The sequence below is a fragment of the Leuciscus leuciscus genome (genome assembly GCF_965113295.1).
Source record: "Leuciscus leuciscus genome assembly, chromosome: 2".
Classification (NCBI taxonomy): Eukaryota; Metazoa; Chordata; class Actinopteri; order Cypriniformes; family Leuciscidae; genus Leuciscus; species Leuciscus leuciscus.
This window is the reverse complement of record NC_138726.1, coordinates 61,081,478-61,107,339: the sequence shown is the minus strand read 5'-3', so window position 1 is coordinate 61,107,339 and position 25,862 is coordinate 61,081,478. Positions and strand designations below refer to the sequence as shown.

Sequence of the window (25,862 nt, the reverse complement as noted above, 5' to 3'; positions counted from 1 at the left end):
AGCAGGAAGCATGCCCTTTGACCTCCTCGATTTTGTAGGCTTTTTTTTTTTTTTGTTAAAGACCCTACAAGTTAGTCCTCCCAAAAGAATTTCTCCCATCTAGTGGTTCTCCCATCTAGTCGCTTTTTCAAATGTGCGTTGCAACTGCGGTAGCCGTAATGTGTCAAGAATCTATGACAACATGGCTTCCGATAGCGCTTCATCGAGTTTAACTATACATGTTCTACCGTTATGCTGCCTATATAATGATTTACACAGCCAAGCAGTACAAAAAAGCTTGTCATTTAGACCGTAACTTTGACTTACCTGTCGAGAAGAAAGCAGGCAACTTTCCTTTCAAAGTCTTTCTCCTTCATTAGCTCTTTCCACCTGGGAAAAACTATCCCGATATTTATTTACATCCCGATAAATTAAATTTTTGCTTTTTGGCGACGAGGATTCCTTCTCCTGCATAACTATGATCCATCATTATATTGTACCGTGCAGTGCAGCCTTTCAAATGTGCCGGGGCAGTATCAATGCCTCCCATATGGTCTAGTGGTTAGGATTCCTGGTATTCACCCAGGCGGCCCGGGTTCGACTCCCGGTATAGGAAGACAATTTTTTTTATATTGCCAATAAAATTCAAGTTATTCAAGTTCATCAATAATCATTTTTAGTTATTCACAGTCTTATAGGCCCACACGAACTGCAGAAACAAGCAGAAGATATGTAAAAACTCATAAATGCTGTTTCAACACTTACCATGCTTTTACCACAGTAACATTAGTTTTACTGTGATAAGTGTAGTAAAAAGACAGTAATCACAAAACTTACCATGCTTTTACCACACTATTTGTAGTTTTAATGTGGTACTTACTGTAAATGCACAGTAACCACAACACTTACCATGCTTTTACCACAGTAACCATAGTTTTACTGTGATAGGTGTGGTAAAAGGACAGTAACCACAAAACTTACCATGCTTTTACCACAGTAACCATAGTTTTACTGTGATAGGTGTGGTAAAAGGACAGTATTCACAAAACTTACCATGCTTTAAACCTCAGTAACCTTAGTTTTACTGTGATTGGTTTAGTAAGGACAGTAATCACAAAACTTACCATGCTTTTACCTCAGTATTGATAGTTTTAAAGTGATATTTGTTGTAAATGCATATTAACCACAACACTTGCCATGCTTGTAAGGCTTTATAATGTAACATCCAATATTTGTAAAGTAAATCAGTACTTTTTCCTTTAAGTAATCCTATATATTATACATAATGATATTTTCTTTTCTCTTTTTTCAGCTGAAAAGACCAAAAGGGCCTTTTGGACTCAGTCAGCCCATTATTGTTTGAGGAGAAGTAAACGGAGGAGACGGACAGCTGCAAAGATAAATATTCGCAATGGTATGTATGTGTTGGTTTTAACCCTAAATCAAACATTTTATCAAGCATTTGTTGTTTCTTAAAACTTTTCTCACAAAACCCATAGCCCAATCAGTACAAACATAGACTGAAAGTCTTAATAATTCACAAGATTTAACAAGTTGTCAAATTCGTACGATACTCATACACAATCCTGCAGCTTTTACTCCTAGTGCTGTCATTGGCGACTGCCTCAATTCCTGTACATATTTATCGCGATATTTGTAAATCAGTTGCGCCACTTCTTGGAAAGTTGTCGGATGTCACACACACTGTCAGAAAGTTCATATTAATTGCAAATTGGTCCCCGTCTGTTTATGTTCCAGTGATACATGATGTCTCTCCACACCTCATAACCTACCTCTGTTTGCAAGAGTGGAAAAGCTTATCTGACTTGTCACATGACATCAGATTCTCGATTATTTTGTCATAATCAGATCAGTTACACTGCTGATAACTGTCCCGTTTGCATGTAGATCATTTTCATGATTATTGCTTGCTATTAAAGACATACTTTTATTCATAGAAATGCCCACATATCAGTGAACTTATTACATAAAAATGCTTTTAACATTTAATTATGCAACACTCTTTACAGAAAACATATCCTACAGTTATTAACTCACAACGTCATCATCAAGTCCTGTGCTGGGCACATTGGGCAACAACTGTCCTCCAACGTATTCGATCCGTGGCCAGGTTCTCCACATCTTCCCATGGGACACTGACATTCTTCAGGTCTTCGTGAAACATCTGTCTCCATGTCTTCCTTGGTCTTCCCTGTGTCCTGCATCCTCCTGGTGGTGTCCACTTCATCACTGTGTTTGGGTGGTGTTGTTTGGGCATGCATAGGATGTGTCCAGCGAGGTGCACCCTTTGCTCTGTCACAGTTTCTGAAAGTCTTCATGTGGAGTCCCACTCCTCCTCAGGATCTCTTTGATATATGCAGAACCAATATTGAAAATAGTGATTTATCTTTTTCAATATTGTTAAAGCATTTTGTTTTCTCTTTTCAGCTTCATAAACTGTACTTGATGTCTGCCTTAGACCTTTATCAAAAAAGTGTCAGTGCTCATCAGGTGTTTTGCTAAAGGACATAATCATTGCATAGTTACAATAAAAGTGACCAATAATCACAAGGACATAGAATGAAAGTTGAGAATGTAAAATGTTGTGCTTATGTTTTTGCCTATTTGTTCTTTAAAGCGAAGAAACAAATGTATTTTCACATAACAAAGTTGAATCTCATCTCTTGGTTTGTAAATATATAACTTCATCATAGCAATTTTTTTTAACGTTAATGTATGTGTCACTATAATAGATTGCCCCTGTCTCTGGATATTTTTAATTAACTGATTTTTATACTGTTGTGCAGTAGTTTTGGCACTACATTTGTCTTTAATCAGTTTGACATTAAATATTGGAATAAGCTTTCAAAATGGTGTCCATTCATTGTGCTTTTGTTACATTTATTTGAATATAATTGATACCTTTAATATACTATACATACACTGTAAATGTTAGAAGCACTTTAGTACATGTAATTATCTTTAATTCAAATACTGCAAAACTACCCCTGCTGTAGGACATTGCTTAGAAAAAAGTTTCTCTTTCAAATGTATTTAAGCATCAGTCTAAGCAAATTTGTGTCATTGATCATGTGAACTCGTTTTTGGATGGTAACCACACAAAGGAGTCTTTTGTTTTTAAATATGAGTTTTATAATTTAACTAGAAGGAAAACATGTTTAACAGCCCAAATATTAAATATTTAAGGAATCTATCCTCGCAGCGGAACCAGAAGAGATCTGTCATCGTTTACCATAAATGGGCATGTAAGTGTGACGCATCTGTTCAGCTGGGTTGTTATTGGCTGTGACTTTATCGCAGAACTCGCTGTGATTGGACAATCGTTTAACCCATATAAAACGGCGCTTCATGTTACAAGTATGTTTTGGTGTTATTATTACATTAGTTATACATTAAGATAACTATAAAGTGTCTCTATGTTGTGAGAAATTACTCCTTTACCGAGATCCTAACCCTAACCCTAAGCATGTCTGCACATTTCAATGAACTACAGCACAATGCTTCCTGCTCCACTGATAGAATGACAGAGATATATGGGTAATGTAGTTTAAAACGTTTAGTAATAAAACAATAAATGTTAAATAAATAATATATTTAATGGACAACTGGATATCTAAATTTGTTCATTGTGCAAACCTTTATGACATATATGAGGGACAGGCTGAAATCTGATATTTTACTGTGAGCACTTTAAAAATAACCTTTATGCCAGCTTTCCATATATGTCTGAAAACTGTGGCCAACATTATTTATTAAACATAGTATAAGCAGTTGTCCAGCCAATTTTCTCTTTGATACACAAACCGGACTTTGAGTTACAGCCATTTGAAATGTGCATTTGTTTGCTCTTCTTGGGGCCATTGCTGGGGCCCTGGGGGTGGAAGGACAGTAAAATCTACACAGATCTACACACACTATTACTATTACACAAGGGTAATGCACCATTCAGTAAAACAACAAAAAAACAGTGCCAACATTTCCTTTTCACCACCTCTGATTGCTGCCTATATTCCTGACATCAGTAATATATAGAGTATACTATATAGAGTATACTAGAATGATCAACATGGATCATCTTCAATTAAGCGTTAAGTATTTATAGCAAGATAGCCCACTGCAGCCTCTTGCTATTCACATAGCTTCCTTATATTTCACTGCAAACTGGCATACATGCAAGTACGTGCAACTTTTGTTGCATTGTTGTCCCAAATATCATTAACCAGATCTAAATTTGTATGTCCCAAGTAAAAGAATCATGGTCATTAATTATGTAGTTATGTATAAGTTATTAATTATATGTAGTTATTTTTAAAGAAATAAGAAATTAAAATTTCTCAAATAAAAATTTCTATTTACTGTACCAAACACCACTTTCAATACACAATAGTCACCATACTTTATTAAACAACACTTTATTGGAGAACAAAGCATAAAGTTGATAAAGTAGCATAAAGACAAATGAGATTCAAGATAAATAAAAATGTGTCTTCAAAAATACGTTAACATCATATGAATCCATTCACAGCTGCTGAAGCCACAAAACGAGTGCCAGATAATCATATTCAGTCACCTACAGAAAACAGATTTGATATTGTGTTGGAAAATAATGATTCATTATCACAGCTAAACTGGTTTCTTGCTCTTCCCTGTACGTCTCTATCGTGTTCTTCTTCCTTGTCTAAACAGTTTGTTCAGTTGAAGAACAGAAGAACAGAAGATGTGATCACTGATGTGGTGTAGCTTTTTCTCAACCAGAGGAAGAAGTCTCAACATCCCACTGTCAGGCGTTCTCCAGTCCTGGTCTGAAAGTAAAACAAAAAACAGAAACCATTCAAATGAAGTTGTTTAATGGACAGTCGGGTCAGCTTATGTTCTGCGTTATTTAAAGCAGTGATGGTTTACTCTGGCCCTCAGCGTCCACTGTCCTGCAGATTTAGCTCCGACCTCAAACCCTCCTGCCTATTGTCTAGAAGTAAACCTAAAGACTTTGGTTAAAATTTTCAGATGTGCTCGATTAGGGTTGGAGGTTAACTCTTAACTAACCTAAAAAAGTAGAATGCAAAGGGTCAGAGTTGCCGGTTCCTTACATAAATGTACAAAGCAGAAGTCAGTACATTATTTAATATACACATTGAAGTATTATATATATATATATATATATATAATATTGCAGCACATAATATAAGTACTGAACAAAAACAGTTTTACCCATATCAACAGCAACATATTTGAAAATATTTTTAAGAAAGGCATGGTCTCTTTTGAGCCTTTGCCAGTGATGCTTGATTTCTTTCCAGTCAACATACTCTTCTGTCACTTGTTTCAAGAGCTTCACTTGGTCAAAAACCAAGTGATAACCTGTACAATGTAAAATTGTCAACATCAAATTATGTACTACATATTACAGCATTGTTTCAATACAATACATACCAATGGACTTGCACACTTGTCTGTCTTCTTTGGGCACCAGCTGTTCCTTCCTCACCCGAAACAGAGGACTTATTCGATTAGCTTGCGTTGATATAAAGACTGGTCTTCCTTCTCTGCTGTAAAACAAGAAAGTCTCGACTTACTCTATGTGCAATTACTATTGTTCTTGAAACACAAATTAAGACAGTTATAAATAAGTTAATTTACCATATGATTCAGGAGAGAACATTTGATGAGTAAATACTGATTGCAATATTCTAGAAACTTCACCTGGGAAGGGCTGATCACGGCAAGATTCGCTGCGACTCACTAGTAGCTCTTGTGAGGGTTGAGTTTGATATTGGTAGAGCTTTAAAAAAAAGGACTAAGTAATTCTGCAAAACAGAAAGGAAGGTAATTTTAATACATTACTTGCAAATAGTCAGTTTATAACTGTAGGATGTGTTTTCTGTAAAGAGTGTTGCATAATTAAATGTTAAAAGCATTTTTATGTAATAAGTTCACTGATATGTGGACATTTCTATGAATAAAAGTATGTCTTTAATAGCAAGCAATAATAATGAAAATGATTTACATGCAAACGGGACAGTTATCAGCAGTGTAACTGATCTGATTATGACAAAATAATCGAGTATCTGATGTCATGTGACAAGTCAGATAAGCTTTTCCACTCTTGCAAACAGAGGTAGGTTATGAGGTGTGGAGAGACATCATGTATCACTGGAACATTAACAGACAGGGTCCAATTTGCAATTAATATAAACTTTCTGACAGTGTGTGTGACATCCGACAACTTTCCAAGAAGTGGCGCAACTGATTTACAAATATCGCGATAAATATGTACAGGAATTGAGGCAGTAGCCAATGACAGCACTAGGAGTAAAAGCTGCTGGATTGTGTACGAGTATCGTACGAATTTGACAACTTGTTAAATCTTGTGAAAAGACTTTCAGTCTATGTTTGTACTGATTGGGCTATGGGTTTTGTGAGAAAAGTTTTAAGAAACAACAAATGCTTGATAAAATGTTTGATTTAGGTTTAAAACCAACACATACATACCATTGCAAATATTTATCTTTGCAGCTGTCCGTCTCCTCCGTTTACTTCTCCTCAAACAATAATGGGATGACTGAGTCCGAAAGGCCCTTTTGGTCTTTTCAGCTGAAAAAAGAGAAAAGAAAATATCATTATGTATAATATATAGGATTATTTAAAGGAAAAAGTACTGATTTACCTTACAAATATTGGATGTTACATTATAAAGCATTACAAGCATGGCAAGTGTTGTGGTTAATATGCATTTACAACAAATATCACTTTAAAACTATCAATACTGGGGTAAAAGCATGGTCAGTTTTGTGATTACTGTCCTTTACTAAACCAATCACAGTAAAACTATGGTTACTGTGGTAAAAGCATGGTAAGTGTTGTGGTTACTGTGCATTTACAAAAAGTATCACATTAAAAGTACAAATAGTGTGGTAAAAGCATGGTAAGTTTTGTGATTACTGTCTTTTTACTACACTTATCACAGTAAAACTAATGTTACTGTGGTAAAAGCATGGTAAGTGTTGTTTTTACTGTGCTTCTACTACAAATACAACTTTGGAACTAATTGTACCATTTTAATCTGATATGAATATCTAGGCCTATAGCACGTCACGTGACAGGCAGTGTTAATCACCCTGTTTTGAATTAGAAAGCAATGAAACGCAAAGTCTCCGTGGAGATGACAGATATAATGGCAGACTAACAGTGCCGCTGCTAGCCATTTTGGTGCCCTAAGCATAATTCCTTTATGATGCCCCCCACCCCGACCCCGAGACAAAAAAAAACTTTGTCTTTGCCAATTTAACTTTTAATTACCAAACATATAACTCAATACCAATAACACAATAGCAGCATTCACCACATTACGCTTCAGGCTAGTCTGGCCTTGAACATGCGCACGGAAACTGTGGGCCGTTTACACGTCATCAAATTGTTTTTTGCATTAACAGAACTTAAAATTAAATTAATTTTTGATTAACTGAAAATGTTAAACTCTGACAAGTCATGATAGTATATTTAATCAATAGGCATAATTTTTGTGTCATCCCAACTCAATAAATAACAATTACAAGTAAAAGTATCTCAGAACTTGATTTTTTTATTTCACAACAATACAGTATATATATTTAAGTAATGACTAAAGGTCCTCTGTGCGCACACACAGAAAACAGCTCGCAAGTTCCAGTCTTCTTGCGCTTGATGTTTAAACTGACAGGACTTAAAAACATGCAAATGATAAACTTTCACTCTATGCTGGTTAAACTTTGCAATTAATCCGCGAATCACAAGCGTTATAGGCTGGGGAGCAGCTGGCCCGTACGGATCATGAATCACGGATCAGCTACCTATTCTTAACATCTCACATCCTGCGATGTGACTATCGTGGATGCGCACACCACAATATCGATGCTAAAACGATACATCGTGCAGCCCTACTTGACATTACTGAGGAGATTCCTTGGTATCCACTTTGATATCAGTGTAAGTGACGCCTTTGTATGTGCCCTTGGTTCTATACTCAAACACACTGCCGTTCCAGCAGGTCATCTTCACTGTGCCAGTGTAAGGCAGGTCAAAAGTGGCTCTGCCAATAGAGACTGAAACATGCACCTTCTTCCATGGTGGGACTTCTAAATATGTAGTCAGAGTTTCGGTTCTCTCATCTGTGTTCTCCTGACCATAAGTGCTTTCAACTCCTATGGTGACACTGTATCCTGCAGTACCTTCAGCAACCACTGGAATCCCAGCCTTCACTTCCATACTAAATGTTGCAGATAAACTTGCACTCACAGACCATGAAGATGTTTTCATCACTTTCTTTGAGGTTTCAAGTGTTTGTTTTTGTGTGGCGGAGGAGTTGTTCCTGAAAGTGAGGGATTTGATTTCTTCTACTGTCACCTGTGGTATCAGTTTGTTGAGAGTGGAATAGTGGACATCGGTGAGAACTGCTGATTCAACTGCACTGAGAAACATGAATCCCATGCAGTCAATGTCAAAACCACCTCTTCCTACAACTCCCAAACAAAATCCAGAGCCAACATCAATGGGATTTTCTCTTTTTAAACCCCAGCTTGTCATTTTTGCAAAAAAATCTCTCCCCAGACTGGTCTTGAATTTGATGGCTCCAAGACATGATCCTTCTTTATTCGCCCACAGGGACAGTGAGGTGAAACACTCACCAGGTGAGAACTTGTACTCTTGATACGGTCCTCGTGCATCAAAGATTGGACTTCGTCCACTAAATTCATCAACTCTCCCATCTGTAAGCCAGACCTTGACAGCCTTCACCTGCGATTCTCCCACTCAGACTCCGATGTTCTCTAAACTGGCACCGTTGTCCACACCAGTAAATGAGAATGGATTACCTCCTTGTCCACCAATTTGTTGAAAAGTTGTTGTGTCGGACATCAAATCTGAAAATAATATAAATATACAATTTTATAATTTTATATAAATTATATAAATTAAATTATATAAATTTAATATAAAAATAATATCAGATCAGAATTAGCATCAGCTTTACACTTCATTGCAGTGTTTCCCAACCCAGTTTCTGTAGACACAGCAACAGCACACGCTGGACTTCTTTCTTAATTGACCCATTCATTTCAGGTCTTGGAGTATCTACTAATAAGCTGACTTGAATCAGGTGTGTCTGAATAGGCAAACAAATGTGCAGTTCTGGCATTCCTCTGGGAACAGGGTTGGGAAACATTAGCTGCTTTTCCATTGTCAGGCCGAACAGATCTAACTGTGGTAAGGAATGGTTATATGGCGAGTAGGGCTGAGCAAATATGGGCACAACTCTTTACTGCCCTAGTACTTCAAAAAGCCCTTTAAAGGTATACATGTGAATTAAACGTGGCACAATGGCCTTCATCATCACAGTATGCTAATGCCTATCTAGTGCAAGGGATTCATCAATATGCTGATTGAGGACTGTTGGGACACTTCAGGCACAGGATGGTTCTGCCGGGAGAGACCGAGTCGTTTGCACCTCAATGACACGTCTGTACCATTTGTCTGTATATTTAAATGTAACTTAATAAATATCTTTGCCTGCTTTAAAACCAGAGAAACTGATAATTTTGCCGTGGTCTCTTAATTTTTTCCAGAGCTGTTCATTCACATTTATATGGGAACATGTATGTGTAATATAGGCTATGTAAACAATAAAGGATAAAACTTTGTGAATATTACATGTAATGCTATTTTTGTCTTCATTTATATATGCATTTAATATACAGCCATACATGGTCAATGCATATATTGCAGTATATTGACAAATATAAGCACTAGTTTCCCATATATGGAAATGTATTATGAAATATATCACATTTTCTGTATATTCCCATATCTATTTTTTTTTTTTTCTAATTAAAGGGTTTATACACCCTTATTAGATATTTTTATTTCAGAAATGTTGGAGCATGCAGGAATTGCAAAAATAAACATTTTCAAAACATCTTACATATCGGTTTGAATTATCAACACTCAGTTCACTAAGGATTGAAGTGTGGTTATATCATGTCAAGTTAATAAGAGCTGCCTGAGAAAAACGTGGCTCAAAAATTCATTATGTAATTTACTCACATTTCATTGGAGGAGGATACTCCATGCTGTCCTCACAACGAATTTGTTAGTGTCTCTTAATCCAGTCTCAGTCAGAGATGTGCTGTCAGACTCTTCAAAACCTACAGAGAGAAGTGACACACATCAGGATGAGAACATCCTCACCATGTCTTCCAGTAAAATGTAAAACGTGGTATGTTTGTACAGAATACGAGGCAGAGTTCTTTATTAAATTCATATAAGACAAAAGAATTACAGAAATAATGGATTCTAAACCTTAAATAAATTCCACAGTCAAGAGCTTGAAGCATATGAGGAAGAAACACCCAGAAAATCTAAATTGTGCTTTGTTGGTTTTGCATTCTTGTAGAGGCAGAGGAATATGATTTGTTCATAGCTTATGTGCTAGTGTCGGGATATACGGTAGTGACAGTTTATGCAAATATGACATTATTTTTATAAGTTACCAATGAATCTGCAAAAGTTCAATTGTTGAAAATGTAAAAAAAAATATGCACAGTATGTGCAACAGCAGTATTTGCACTGTAAACATTTTTTATTTATATAAAGTGTGGGTGAACTATATGGCTATGCTGTGGTTCCTGTAGGCTTTGCGTGCGTGCGTGCGGGGGTTCGGGGGGCCTCCATGTCCATTTTGCTTGGGGCCCCCAAATTCCTTCAAACGGCCCTGCTCTTTCTTTTGCATAATTTAAATCTTTATACAATAAATCTTGCATGTCACAAAGATCTTGTTTTTCCACCTCCACGAATGAGACGAGTGTTCATTATGTTGCCTAGCTTGTTGAAATATGTATTTTCCCTTGATTTACCCCGGTCTTAACGTCTCAGCATTGCGATTCTCTTTGTACACATATACACTCTTTAATAGACGTATTCACGTTTAAACACAATTTAAACAATGTAGGCCTATTATTCAATGCATTACTTCTAATATATATTAAAGGACAAGTTCGGTATTTTACACTTAAAGCCCTGTTTACAGATCGTTTCTGATGAAATAGAACGGTTAAGATTAAATTTTGGACACATGCTGCTGTCCCGAGAATTTTAGGTTTCTTTCACTTCTCCCCCCCACCTACAGAATGGCAGCCTATGGGCACTGGAACAATCCTTCCTAAAACGCATTAAACTTTTGTTTACAAAGACGTGAAACTCACCGAGTGGTCAGGGGTGTTCACTGATATGCTCATACAAAAATCGCTGCAAAAGATGCTTTCCAAAAGGTTTTATCATAGTTTTTGTCCAACTCCATTGACTTGTATTGGACGCGCTGTGAGGCACGGTATTACTCCGCCACCGGAAACTGAACTGGGTGATTCTCTGAATTGGGTGCCCTTCAAGTCCCCCAAACATACTTCAAAGATTTTCAATTGAAGGAAATCACAAAATGCATTTTAACGCTGTCAATTAATAGAACCAGGTGCCTTAGCATTATAATGCAACACAATTGCTTTTTTTTTTTTTTTTTTTTTAGATAATGGGTTGCCTAAGTAGTAGACAACAAGCATGTTTGCATGTCCTCACTAACCATCATTACATTTTCACTGAATATCAAACAAATAAAAAGTGCAATTAATACCAAAATGTTGCTGCTAATATAATCGAATGTTGGTCTACTTTAACTAAAATATACATGTATATATAAAAATACATTAATTATATATGAAATTGCAATATTTATACACGTCCTCCAGTTTGTTTTCAACCCCGTCACGCCATACTATTTACCCCCCTATAAAAATAATGGATCAATAACTGTGGCATCACATCCAGGCAGTGACATCACACAAGTCTCTTGAAGAACATGCTGCAAATAAAGGCAAGTGTCAGTATCTTTTCTTACCTATATTTCACGTTTTTTACTGTCAGATTAAGATTGTCAGGCTCAACATTTCAACTCTGTTATATGACTAAATGATAGTAAACAACAGTTTAAGAATAATTAAATAATAGTTTTGCAAAACATTAAAATTTGATGCTGTCCTAAATGTCATGTGGTGCTACTGTATTAGCTAAGCTAATGTAACGAGTTATAAGTACAATTCAAGTTTAATGTATTGTTGTTGTCTTTTCCACTAAAATCCTTGTTTTATTACTGATTTATTTTTGTTTTCCTTTGAGCAATATATGTTGTTTCTGCTATTCACATTAGAGACTTTTATTTTGACATGTTTTTCTCTTGCTGCATTGGTGCCATTTTGAGTGTGCGCGCGCGCCTCTCTCTTTAGTTCGCATTGCACATGCTGGGGAGAGGTAAGCGTTTTGCAGAGCTCTTCGATTTGTGAGCAAATTAAGTTTGTAAAGTGTGTAAATCGATTTGTTAATCCTTTGTAAACAGTACGGAGACTGTCTAGTATGTTCTGTTGTATGTTATATGTGTGTGTGGATCAATAATTTGAAGATATATCGTGTGAGTTTTGTGATCTGTATTAGCTAGGTTTTGAGTCATTAATCAGCTAAACTAGTGTTGTATCATTCAGGTGATGCAATAGTGAGATGCTCACACGACGTTTTATCAACTTTATTGCTGTAATCCACAGGTATTTCACTTTTATTGTGTTTTATTTTCTATATTGTGTTAATGTTATGTGTAGTTAGCATAATTGTTGCAGTGAGTTCGCATTGCACATGCTGGGGAGAGGTGATGCAATAGTGAGATGCTCACACGACGTTTTATCAACTTTATTGCTGTAATCCACAGATCCTCAGTTGGTGAAAGCCCATGTTGGGTGTGACTGTGAATAAACATCGTCATTGTGATGAACTGCAGTAACAGTGTCCTGGTCCTTATTAAACACAACGCAGAGAAAAAGAGTATTGTGACAGCGGTCGGCAGCAGACCGGTTACACTAACTGTTTTAGCTACTGTTAACCAAAAACTTCAACCCTGTCACATTCAACCCTGTCACATTTTTTACTAACAGGGTTGAATCGTTGTGACGGTTGAATGTTTGACACTTCTTAGTAGATTACTTAATTGTAGACTTCTTGTATTGTGATGTGAACTGTCAGAAATAATCGATTATGGTATTTTATGTTCAATATTTTCAGACATCCTAATGGCAAAAACAGCAACAGAGAGGCAAAGACAGTACAGAGCAAGAAAGGATGCAGATGCAGAGAGAAGGGAAACATATCTCAGGAGTGAGCGTGAAAGGTGGAAAAGGGACACAGAGATAGAAAAAAAAGAAAAGAAAAAAAAGCAATCTGGATTACAGAGCTAAACGATATAAGCGGAAGATGTGGAGGGATGCTAAAAAAAGACAGAAGAAGAGGGAAGCTTTGAGGAATAGTGACATAGCAACTCTGCTGCTGTTTTTGCCATTAGGATGTCTGAAAATATTGAACATAAAATACCATAATCGATTATTTCTGACAGTTCACATCACAATACAACAAGTCTACAATTGAGTAATCTACTAAGAAGGGTCTAACATTCAACCCCGTCACAACAATTTAACCCTGTTATAATAAAAAATGTGACGAAGATCGATTGATGTTTGTGATTAATTAATGCTTAATGCTTTTGATTTAATGTTAAATAATTACTCAAATGTTTGTTTGTTTTTGCCAACTTTAATAAAATAAAATGTTATTGAATGTGATATCATTAATTTTACAGGTAAGAAATCCATGATACTATATTGAAATAATGACCATCACTTCAACCCTGTTATCATTTTCAACCCCGTTACGCTGAGTTCAACCCTGTTATTTGATAGTTTTTATTAATATTTTCGTGATAAGAAGACAAATTAGGTCAATGTTTGTTTTGCTGTGTGCAGAATTTACAGGACAGTCGGAAAAAATATGAAAGCCTAATTAAATCCTAATGTTAATGCATATTTTGTGATAATATATGAAGACCAATGTTAGATACAGTTTTCATGACCTGATTTGGTATTCAAATGGTGAGTATTTAAAAATAAAATTCTACATGCAATAAATGATATCAAACAAGGGACATCTTATTGAAAAGCTTCTACAAAAATGTACTTGAAAATCTTTTTAAATCATATTTAAACAAGGTCCAAGTGGTCTGTGACGGGGTTGAACTCCAAAACAACATTCAGTAAGAAAAAACACTCAATATCGATTAGAATTTCATGCCTGAGGTGGGAAAATGTATTTTCTTAAAGGTTTGACTAATCCACTATCACATGAAATGATCAGAAATAACTATTTAAGGTAAAAAAAAAAAAAAAAAAAGTATGACCCAAAAGGCACCCAATTCAGAGAATCACCCAACTACTTCTTCTTCTTGTTTTTTTTTTTTTTACGGCGGATCGCAAACAATGAAATGCCAGTGGTTTGCTTGCAAAGGTGCATTATCGCCACCAACTGGGCTGGAGTGTCTATTATTCAAGCTCTCAACGGAAGAATGTACGGGTGTGAGACGTTTGGAAAAATAGCTCCACAGTTTTACATCGAATGGTAAAACACCTGTTGGAAAGCATCTTTTGCAGCGATTTTTGTATGAGCATATCAGTGAACACCCCTGACCACTCGGTGAGTTTCACGTCTTTGTAAACGAAAGTTTAATGCGTTTTAGGAAGGATTGTTCCAGTGCCCATAGGCTGCCATTGTAGGTGGGGGGGAGAAGTGAAAGAAACCTAAAATTCTCGGGACAGCAGCATGTGTCCAAAATTTAATCTTAACCGTTCTATTTCAACAGAAACGATCTGTAAACAGGGCTTTAAGTGTAAAATACCGAACTTGTCCGTTAAGTTCCTAAAGCAAGTGGTCAAATATTTAACCATGTAGGCTACTTATATAAAAAACAGCAGACTCTCATGCCTTTTCTTTTCTTTTTATATTTAAATTAATACAATAAATCTCGCATGTCACAAAGAACATGTTTTTTTCACCTCCACGAATGAGAGTCGTTCATTATGTCGCCTTGTTGAGGTAAATTGTAGTTTTCCTTGATTTACCCCGGTCTTAAAGTGAAAATAGAATATATATATATATATAAGTTTAAAAATTATGATAGGAAATGTTTTTATTTAACTTTTATTTAGCATGTTAAATGATTATTTTATTATATCAATATCATCTGCTCACCCTCCGACTACTTTAAGTCCATGACCAGAGATGGATAGATGTGGGAAGCATTCTGGCACAAAGAAACAAGGTAACATGATAACTGATAAGCTTAACCAGTTCTTCTTTTTTTTTTTTTTTAAAGGGGCAAAGTGAAAGAGAATTTTGCTTGCCTGACCAGACAAGTAGCTTAAAACTTTAGTGATAAAATAATGAGATAAAATTCAAAATGTTGAGTGTAAAAAAAAAAAAAAAATGTTGAGTAGGCCTAAAAAAAAAAAAAAAAAGTATAACATATTATAGTTATTTAACATAACACCACTGCGGGAGCTATTTTGATGAATATCATCAAGATTGAAAATGTTATATTAATATATAGTTCAATAAACAAGTATCTATTTAATATTAAGTTGCTTTAAAAACATTATTGACTGTTTTAGTTCTATTTCAACGACGAAAATAGTTCCATAGCGTCACGATCATTTCGATGATCAAATGACTTGGGCAATTATTTTAGGAAGGTCTATTGAATGATTATGATTTCGCGTTTGAATGAATGACTCATTAAGACCGTCACTTGCCGCCAGCTATTGGTGGTTTAGTTTCATGTTTATCATTGATGTTTTATTTTTTTTCTTATTCAAAGATTTATTTAAAACATTCACCTCATAACATTATGCTATTTATTGCAGTTGTAATTTTGCAGTGTACATTATTTAATTTGATTGGTAACAGCCCCGTTTTTATTATAACTTAATTTATTGATCAAATGTAAGGATTTTACATGAAAGATGCATACATTTAATAAGGTAAAAAGAAAATCTGCCTTTTTATAAATGTAGCCTAAATAACGCCCTGGGGTAAATATCACAAATATGCAGATTTACTATGTAAAAGCTGATAGAACACTGATGAGAATATATTGCTTCAGAATGAAATATTCATACCACCAAAAATCATCCCGGAATGAATTATTTTACATTTGATTATTCAATATCTGTATGTGAATACTGTTAGACCCTGAAAATCTTAAAGTTGTGTTTATTTTCATTTGTTTCATCTTTGTTCTATTATATTTGGTTTAGTCCATTGCTTGTAATTAAGTTTATTTGTTATAATTTTATTACTGAATGTTTGCTTTTCTTTAATAACATTTGAACTTTATAGTTAAGTCTTTGGCTTTTGCTGTGGTATCGAATATGTCACTGACAGGCCTAATTTTGTTGCTTATTTGTTTGAATAAAAGGTTACATGGGCCAAAACAACAAAAGCAATAACAATTTAAAATCTTTGTATTATTATTATTATTATTATTATTATTATTATTATTGTGTTGGGTAATGAGTGTGGGCGCTAACACTGACCTTGCACACCCCTCAGCAAATGTGCAGTTGCGCTCCTGGTAAGTCTACAGTATTTATTTATGTATTTATTTTAAATAATTTTGTAGGCTACTGTACTGATATATTGGCAGAAGCTCGTCCAGTAAGTCAGTCTGCCTACTAAGCATTTACTAACCTTGTAAATATCGTTAATTGTAATCAATGATTGCACGGTTATATTTTTGGACTGTGAGTTGAATTTGCAGATGGTCCCTTTAGCAGCCTAGGCGAATATGCAGCGAATATCAAAGCCTATGCAAAGTCAATGCCAACGGCGTTAATATTTTTTCTGCAGCCCCGCTTATTTAGACGTTACCTTGTAAATAATATATACATACACATTACAGCCTAACACAAATAGCAAGAGCATTATATCTAGCATTCAAGTCAAGTCACCTTTATTTATATAGCGCTTTTTATAATACAGATTATTTCAAGGCAGCTTAAATAACGCAAAAACGTTTGCTTCTCCTGTACAGCAGATCTAAGAATATAGTGCTGTAGTCCAGCTTAAGTTCAGTGATGGTTTATTTTTGTTGTAAATAAGTTATTAATTTAGTTCATTTATATATAGCACTCTGGATAAAACAGTGATGTCATCGTCCAAATGTCATTCATGTAGGCCTACAAACTATTCTTTGAGCTCTAGCAAAAGTGTTTGTTTCCAGTTGATGGTAGCAAGTTCCACTACACTATGGCATGTTTCATGTTTTCACCATGAGTGAAACTGAGAAACGTCTTCTTTAATGTGAATTTTACACAAAACATTGCTATGTTAATAAACCTGTATATACATATACTAATTTTGGTAAAAAAAAAAAAAAAAAGCCATATATCCCCCCCAAAACTGCACAAAGAGTAAACCATTAATTAAAAAGTGATATAGGCCTAAATGCTCTAAAAATCTGACATGATTGTTACAAAATCACACTGTCTGCGGCCTCTGGAGAACTCAGATCAACTGCTAGCATAAAGTTTAAGGTAAAAATTATAGTATCGTACTAGATAAACTTCTAGTAGATAAACTAGTAGGCTATGCATTAGATAAACTTCATTCATTCCATCACTTTACCTCTGTCTTTATCCCCTTTTATCCTCTTCTCTTCTTTTTGACACTGTATCTATCACAGACTATAATGCTAATTTATAATGTGTCATGTAAATTCGGCCATCCGACACAATCAGTAACTTTCACCGTGTCTAGACCCGGCGCGATCGAGCTGCCAGGCCCGTTTCTACAGGGGAGCCTGAGTGTGTTAAGCGCCCTTAAACAAAAGCAGTGCTGTATACATTGGATGCGGCGAGAAGCGACGCTACACGACAAATGACCAACAACTGATCGAGCACGCTCTGTTTCGGACGCACTTCAAGCACTCGCGGGGCGGGGAAGATTGATGCGCCGGACCGGAGTCGGGGGACTTAGTTAAGTTTTTTTTTTTTTTTTTTTTTTTTTTTTTTTTTTTGTGTGCTTTATTTGGTATTTTGAATTAATGGGTTTAAAATAGTATTAGTAAAAAATAAAATAAAAAATCATTTTGGCGCCCCTATGGCTGAGTGGCGCCCCTAGCATTTGCCTATTCCGCCTATTCCGCGGGCCGGCTACATTCGTAGGCAACATTCTAATAGGCTATAGCGTTACGCGTGTGTGTCAATCAACATTGCAGTTCCCGCAACCTCTGCCAAAGTTCATCGTTCAGAATATTAAGCTTACAAAATGTTTATCATAAATTAAAAAAAAGAGCCGCTACTGATTCAAGGCAATACAATTTACAGAGCACTGCTGAGACCGTTGTTTTTATTAAAAGTTTAAGTGGATATCCTTCTGTGTTTTCTAAAAAAATACAGGCCTATATGTAGAAACCATAGCCTAATTAACAAATAGTACCAGCAGAATCGATCTGAAATCAGACTGATGTTTTTGAAAAATTATCATAAAATTGCATAAAATCAGTTTAATTATTTATCCCATCTAAATAGATATTTTCAGTTAGATTTAGATTCCTTACCTGAACGAAATGACTGGGATTATGAAACCTGTGTTCCTGTCTTCAGAAAAGATTGATCTCTCCAGTAATATCCCTGAGACATGCCATTAAATAGCGGCTGAGTTTCACTTTGACAGATATGGGAGTGGCTAAGACAGGGGGGGTTGTGGTTTTCCTGGTTTCGCTTTAGCTTGGTTTGTTTTTCCACTGCAGTTAGTAGGGTAGAGTGGGGGAAAACGCCCCCCTTAAGGAAAATGTGACATTATAGTGAAACAAGACATAAATGTGACTAAAACTGCCATCCCGGTTTTGAGTGACTATGGCAGGAGTTATTCACCAAATATTAAAATTGCTCAGCCTTCATAATTAATAAGTATTTTGACTGAAAATATTTTTGTACAAAGGGGCGTTTTGCCCCAGCGATGGGGTAAAACGCAAGTAAAATGCCCCCTTTCTTACCAACCAGTTTGCTTCATAGATCAACAGCAAAATTAACAGACAATAGTTTTTAATCTCTAAAAGTAAAAGGCAAGTAATGTATCAACATGTGTATATATAATTTTTTCATGTTTTGTTCAAATATTTTGATTTTACCACCTAGTTGTACTGCATTAAGTGTAAAACAAAGGATTTGATAGACAGAAATATTTTATAATAGTAATTATGATAGAGAGAAACTATGCCCCCATGGGGGGCGTTTTACCCCTCAGCGTAGGGTGCGTTTTACCCCACAAGCTATGACTTTTAAAAAAAAAGTAATTAAATTATATTCCTTATAAATAACATATGATCTCAAACTACAGACTTCACTATTCATCTATCATACATCTATCTGAAAATACTTTACTAATATCTGAAAATTATAGCATTTATGTAATCATCTTCTCTTCAAATACGTCGCTGGTGTCAGCTTCTCCATAGAGATTTGTATATCCCTATTATCAACGTAGTGCATAGCAACAGTAAAAATGTATCTTGACTACTTTTAGTGGTAATTTTGGGATTTTCCCCCACTCTACCCTACAGTCAGATCAATAATATTGTTAAATATTAAGTATTCCCAACTAAGCAAGCCAGAGGCAACAGTGTCAAGGAAACAAAAATCCATCAGGTGACAGAATGGAGAAAAAACCAGGCTCAGTCAAAACACAAGATGAGAGAATATCAAATATTAAGATAATATCGATATTATTTAAGGATATATATAGATATGTAAATCAAAGAGTTTTGCTCTCTATTCAGGGTTATTGAGTGGCTCTTAATAGAGAAAAAAACTGTGGCTTTCATAATTATGAAGGTTCTATTTTGGTCAGCTTGAAGCACACAAACATTATCCAAGCCTGTGTGTGACTCTTATCTTCGCTCAGCAGATGATCTGTCATTCAGATTCATTTTTCTCTAAATGTCTGAATAATATAAATTCACAAATTTGACTTGATAGTTTGTCTAAACTCTAGACGATCAATCAGACGACAGAAGGCATGTAGTATCGTGTACAACAGGTTTATCATTTAAAGGTTTATTTGTGAATCAGATATGATAAAGTCGCTTCATAGGGTTTCACCTAAGATTTAATTTTGTTCCAAACCTCAATGGCTTTCTTTCTTCTGTGGAACATTAAAGATAATAATTTTGTCCATACAATGAAAGTCTGTGGTCACTAAACTGCTTACTTAATATCAAAATATATTGTGTTCTGTAGAATAATGTTCCCTTTACAAAAATGACACACAGACACAATTAAACAAAGTGAAAAAATAATTTTATATATATATATATATATATATATATATATATATATATATTATTATTATTATTATTATTATTATTATTTATTTATTTTTTTATTTTTTTCACAGCATTTAATAATCTAAATTAACGTTACATATTTTGGCCTGAGTCTCTGATGTTTTCAAATTGGAAAAAGCTCCAGAATTTATGCATAAGAGGTTGAATAAACTTCCACAAAACTGAGACCTGCAGCAAAATATTTCAATTGTTTTAACATCATCAAATGTGTTCTGTTATAGTCTGAGCAAATCCGAGTGGAGACAGATGCAGTGATTTGGTTGAAACTGTAACAAACCAGACGAGACCAGTTAACTCAACACTAATCCATTATCCTCATCATTTCAGTTTCATAATTTAAAAAAGAAAAACGTTCTATCTAAATAAATATATCAAACATAATGGCCCATTGTACATACATGACTATGTTATGAATCAGCATGAAGTGATTAAAAGGAAATTATGACTGTGCATGGTGTCTCTTGCTTTAGATTAGCAATTTTTTTTTTTCCATTTACATGGTTCCGAGATGAATGGCGAATCAGTAGACACAAATCCTCTATTACAATTAAAATATTTATGTCCTGATATGATGCTGGCCCACATCAACGATGTGTTTAACGTGTTTAATGAGATAACATATGGATAATCTAACCGAAGATAAGGGCCACAGACAGAGTCGGAGACTCAGGATGATATTCTTCAAGCTGCCCAAACAACAGTATGGAAGCCGCCTAACGATCATCACTGATGCTGACTTCATTGAAGACTCGTTTAGACTGTTTTCTGAGCACACAAATGACGCGTTCAGGCTTTTATCAACTGTTCCGTTAAACTATCCATCAGATTTGAACACGGCTTTCCCCCGCGGCTGATGCTCGCCTTGGATTTGGTCTGACGAAGGAAAAAGTAACGTTTCCTCTTCGCGTTCTTTAGTCTCTAATGAAAGCCCAGAACCTCTGCTTGGTGTTCACTTAGTTTTGATTGTGACAAACAGTCTTGCTTCAGCTGTCTGCTGCTGCCGCAACGCGTTTTACATATATGAAAATTAAAGGATAATTTTTGCTTCAGTGTTTCGTGAAAAGAGACTTTTCCCGTAGCGTTTTTCAAACGCAGTACGAGAGAACTCTCGTAAGAGAACTGTGTTATTTCTTTCTGTAAAGAGTGTTGCATAACTAAACGTTAAATGCATTTATGTAATACGTTCACTGATATGTGGGTATTTCCATTATTAAAAGTATCTCTTTATTAGCAAGCTATATTCATAGGAAAACCTTCTGAATTCTGTTTGGTGCTGATAGAGTATTACAGAAATGACACACTGGACAATATTCTGTGAGTTTGTTACATTTATATTTAGATGGACTTAAAAAAAAATCTTGCATGTAGCTTTATTAAACCTTTTAATACAGTGGTTTGTTACATTTATTTTAATTCCAAAGAAGTGGTTTCATTTATATCATTAATATACTATACATACTCTGTAAGTGTTAGAAGCACTTTAGTAGATGCAGTTATCTTTAGTTAAATACTGCAAGACTACCCTGCTGTAGGACACTGCTTAGAAATTGCTTTAAAGGGCACCTATTATGCAAAATTCACTTTTACATGGTGTTTGAACATAAATGTTTGTCGGCAGTGTGTGAGCAAAACCACCCTAGAATGATAAAAATCCACCCAGTGTTTTTTTTACAATCTCAATCAATCATAAGCACTTTCTCAGAATGAGCTGTTCTAAGATTCTATGCAATGTGACGTAGAATTGCACAAGCCCCACCGACGTGATTTGATTGACACTGTGGTTTTTTGCATAGACCCCCCCCCCACCCTCAATGTAGGTTGGTTATATATATATATATATATATATATATATATATATATATATATATATATATATATATATATATATATATAGCAAAGCTCATTATCATTTAAAGACACATGCACTGAAATGGCATGCTGAAGACAGAGCTGTTTTTGACCAGGTAAAATTTGTGTTTTCTTACAATACTAATGAGAATTTTTAATTAAAGTATATTACAAACTTTTCATTTAGACCATAAAGAAACATATTAGCTTGTACAAAAATGGCATTATATGACCCCTTTAAATGAAGGAAAAGTGTGTGTTTTTGTGCAAATTCTACGAAAGAAAACACAAAAGCATAAATTGTTCTTAAAAAAGTTTACCAAATGTTTCTTTTGAACAATAAAAATATAGTACATTTCTTTCAGGTGATATATACAAAGTATTTTTCATTAAAACATTTTTATTTATTTTAAAAAGTCGATTTTGATAATATGAAAATGTTTTAAATAATATAATTTATGAAAATAAAAAATATATATTTTTCGATCATAAATTCACAAAAAAGAAATCATATTCAGCACAGAAAAAATGGGGCAAAAACGGGGCCGAGTTAACCAAAGTTGACTCGCTGTATAAACAAATGTAGGCTAAATAAAATGCATTATAGCCTACTCACCAAAGCTGATTATCTGTACACAAAATCCATTCTCCTTTCTTTTCTCAAGAAGACTTCAATTACACTGTTGTACAGGTTATTTGTACGTTTCAGTTCCAACAACAATTCCCTTTCTATCGCCATGGAGGCTAATGCTGAAAGTCGAGTCTGTCCAGTCTTATTTCTGGCATACGTTTTAATTCTCTTTAGGGCTGAGAATGTCCGCTCGACAGAAGCAGTGGACACAGGGACAGTCAGCGCCAAACATGGCAAAAAAGCTGTATTTAATCGCTACATACATTTTTTTATATTGTACAGATTCCGTTTGCGGTTTGCTCTGACTAGCTGTAATAGCACGGGATCTGACCATCCAATCAAAGGACGTGAAAAGGCTGACGTTATTCTAAGCCTTCTAGATGGCCCCAGTGTCGCCATCTCGAAATCTGATTGGTTGATTAAATCTGATATCAGTATCTGATTGGTTAAAGAGCACCGTTACATTGCCATTCATTTTTAAGCCACAGTTCCTGCACGATAGGCCTATTTCACAAAATGGCGGCCGTGATCGGAAGTAGGGTAACGATACTTCCGGTCGCGCCACCACCGCTCAAGAGCCCGCTACGATAGCCATTCGTTTTTTAAAATGGACTGTGAACAGCGCGTTTTCTCTCAGTCATTCACGTATTTGCCAAAAGTATATCAGATGTTGTTCGTTTTGTTGACAGTTTTCAGGGAGATGTGAAAAGATCAAAATTGGACAAAGGATACAAATTCTTTTTTGAGCAATTTATTTTTGATTACCAAGGTATGTTATATTTAAGATAGACAATTTACAGTTTATCTTTTGTTGATTTAATTAATCATTTCAAAGCGGTGTAATAAAATAAAATCAATTTTAACCATGTGTGTATGTGTATTTGGACACTTCAGTCTCAAATATTATTGCAGGGACAGTGGTAATTAGGGCCAGATGTTATAGGTCATTAAGAAAGCGTGAGGAACCACATCAGCTTGAGGTAAATACATACTGGATTTAGCTAATGATGAATGGTATATTTACTGATAACCAGATAAATTCTAATGTATTACTTGTCTCAGTACGATTCATTAAAATTGCATTACACTTGTTGACTAATCTCACTTACTATATCTTTACCCACAAAATCAATAAATAAATTGAAATGATGTCTGATTGTATGTGTGATTTCTAGTAGCTTTTAAAAAAAAAAAAAAAAAAAAAAAAATTAAATGTTATTTAGTCCAGGAGAGTGCAGAATTCATAATGAATTACACTAGATTATGGCTCATTTTCATGTTACCACCATGAATGAAACTAAGAATTGTACATCTTTCCAGTGAATTTAATTTAACTTAGCTGTTTTATCTAAACATGAAAATAATGAAATTAAGGCAAATAAATAACAATAAACAGATTTTAGACTAAAAACATTAATGCAGTAAGTGATATTACGTTTAAAAATAAATTGATGTTACAAAAACAAATTTTAGTGTCTCTAGAGACCCCCCAAAAAATCAATGTACACCCTAAATGAACAACACACAAAGGTTAAATGAAGATGTGAAATATATGAGTCTTTCTATCACTTTCTTCAGATCACGCTTGAATCCAACTATCCACCTCAAATGGCAGCTTATACTTGTTCTTGTGCTGCTGGAAGAAGTTTGTGCAACCACCTGGTAGCACTACTTTACCAGACAGCACATTACAGTACATTAGGAACCAAAAATGTTCCAGCTGCCCTTGCTTGCGTAAGCAAACAGCAGACCTGGCATAGGCCACGCACCCAGGTAACAAAAAAACAAACAAAAAAACGACTAAACAGTTTTAATTTTGACAACAGTTAATAATAAATAAAAATGTACGTAAAGTGCATGATGTGCAAATCAGATTACAATCAAGTGCAATATATACATGTTTTGTCAGGGCATCACTCCTGAACCAGTGGATGAGCTTGTAGTGCGCAAGCCAAAAGCCTCTGGTAGGAGCTGTGTGCAGTCTACTCTGTACAGAGCATATGGAGGTAATCTCCAAATACTAATACATACATCTTCACATTAGATAAGAATTAACACACTGAGGCATGAACATTTTTGTTTAAGGACCTTTGCCTGACAAAGACATGATTGCTGGAGCAGCATCCCTCATCTCCCTTCGACCGCAACCGCTTATAGCCAAAATTATTGATGGAATGTCTGCTGTAAGCATGGTGTCCTCTAAATTTGGAGAGGTCCCAAAAGGTTCACTGCTGACTTACCAGTGTCCAGCTGTGATACCAAAGGATGTGTTTATTCATCCATATGCTCCACAATTCCCCCCATTACCTGTCCGACAATACACACTTCCACAATTTCATTTTGTCCCTGGTAGCTGGGCTGAACTCCTGCATATGCAGAGTCTGGAGGTGACCCCTGAGATATCAGGGATCGTTGAGGAGGGAACAAGGGGTCAATCCAAAAGCCCACTCTGGTTTAGCATGCGTCGCCTCCGTCTTACAGCAAGCAAGTTCCATGAAGCTGCTCATGTCAGATCAGAGTCCACAGCAAAGACACTTGCTGGCCGGATCATTAAAGGTGCCCCCCAGACCAAAGCAATGCGTAGAGGAATGGAGCTTGAGCCAGAGGTTCTTCGCCGCTATGCTGAGACGTTTGAAGTTAACGTTCTTCCATGCGGCCTCATCATCCACCCCGATGCTCCACACCTCGGTGCCAGTCCGGATGGTAAAGTGGTGGACCCAAACGAAGAACCTCCCTATGGCCTAGTAGAGGTTAAGTGCCCTGATGTGAACGACATTGGAGAGGCATCACACACCAATATTATTGGGGGTCAAGCAAAACTTAAAAAAAAACACACCTACCACTGGCAAGTCCAGGGTCAGCTGATGGTTACTGGCTTAGCTTGGTGTGATCTGGTGACGGATACAAGGAGTGACTTCACCGTGGAGAGAGTATGGAGGGATGATGAGCTGATCCAAGAAATCAAGGCTAAAGCTGATGAATTCTACTTCGGTACATACATCCATGTTTTACTAGGGCGAAAATAGTTAAGAAAGTGACAAAACCAAAGACGTTTATATTATTCACAGTTATGCATGTTGTATGTTTCTA

At 35.5% G+C, this 25,862-nt stretch overlaps 2 long non-coding RNA genes and 1 pseudogene across 3 annotated transcripts in view; 1 reads left to right on the top strand and 2 right to left on the bottom strand.

Moving 5' to 3' along the window:
• The window catches only part of LOC309492584, a 335,811-nt gene extending 332,961 nt beyond the window's left edge, over positions 1–2,850 (top strand). The window contains exon 2 of the long non-coding RNA XR_014203608.1: positions 2,491–2,850. This is a non-coding gene — a long non-coding RNA (uncharacterized lncRNA). The remainder of the gene's footprint in view (positions 1–2,490) is intronic.
• Positions 2,851–4,395: 1,545 nt separating this feature from the next.
• Positions 4,396–5,825, bottom strand: LOC309492572. The gene is made up of 3 exons (XR_014203596.1): positions 5,701–5,825; positions 5,431–5,546; positions 4,396–4,802 (listed from the first exon to the last, which is right to left on the bottom strand). It is a non-coding gene; the product is annotated as an uncharacterized lncRNA (long non-coding RNA).
• Positions 5,826–7,791: 1,966 nt separating this feature from the next.
• Positions 7,792–8,889, bottom strand: LOC309492476 (aerolysin-like protein; annotated as a pseudogene). The gene has a single exon. The product of its transcript is annotated as an aerolysin-like protein (transcript).
• Between the last annotated feature and the right edge of the window lie 16,973 nt (positions 8,890–25,862).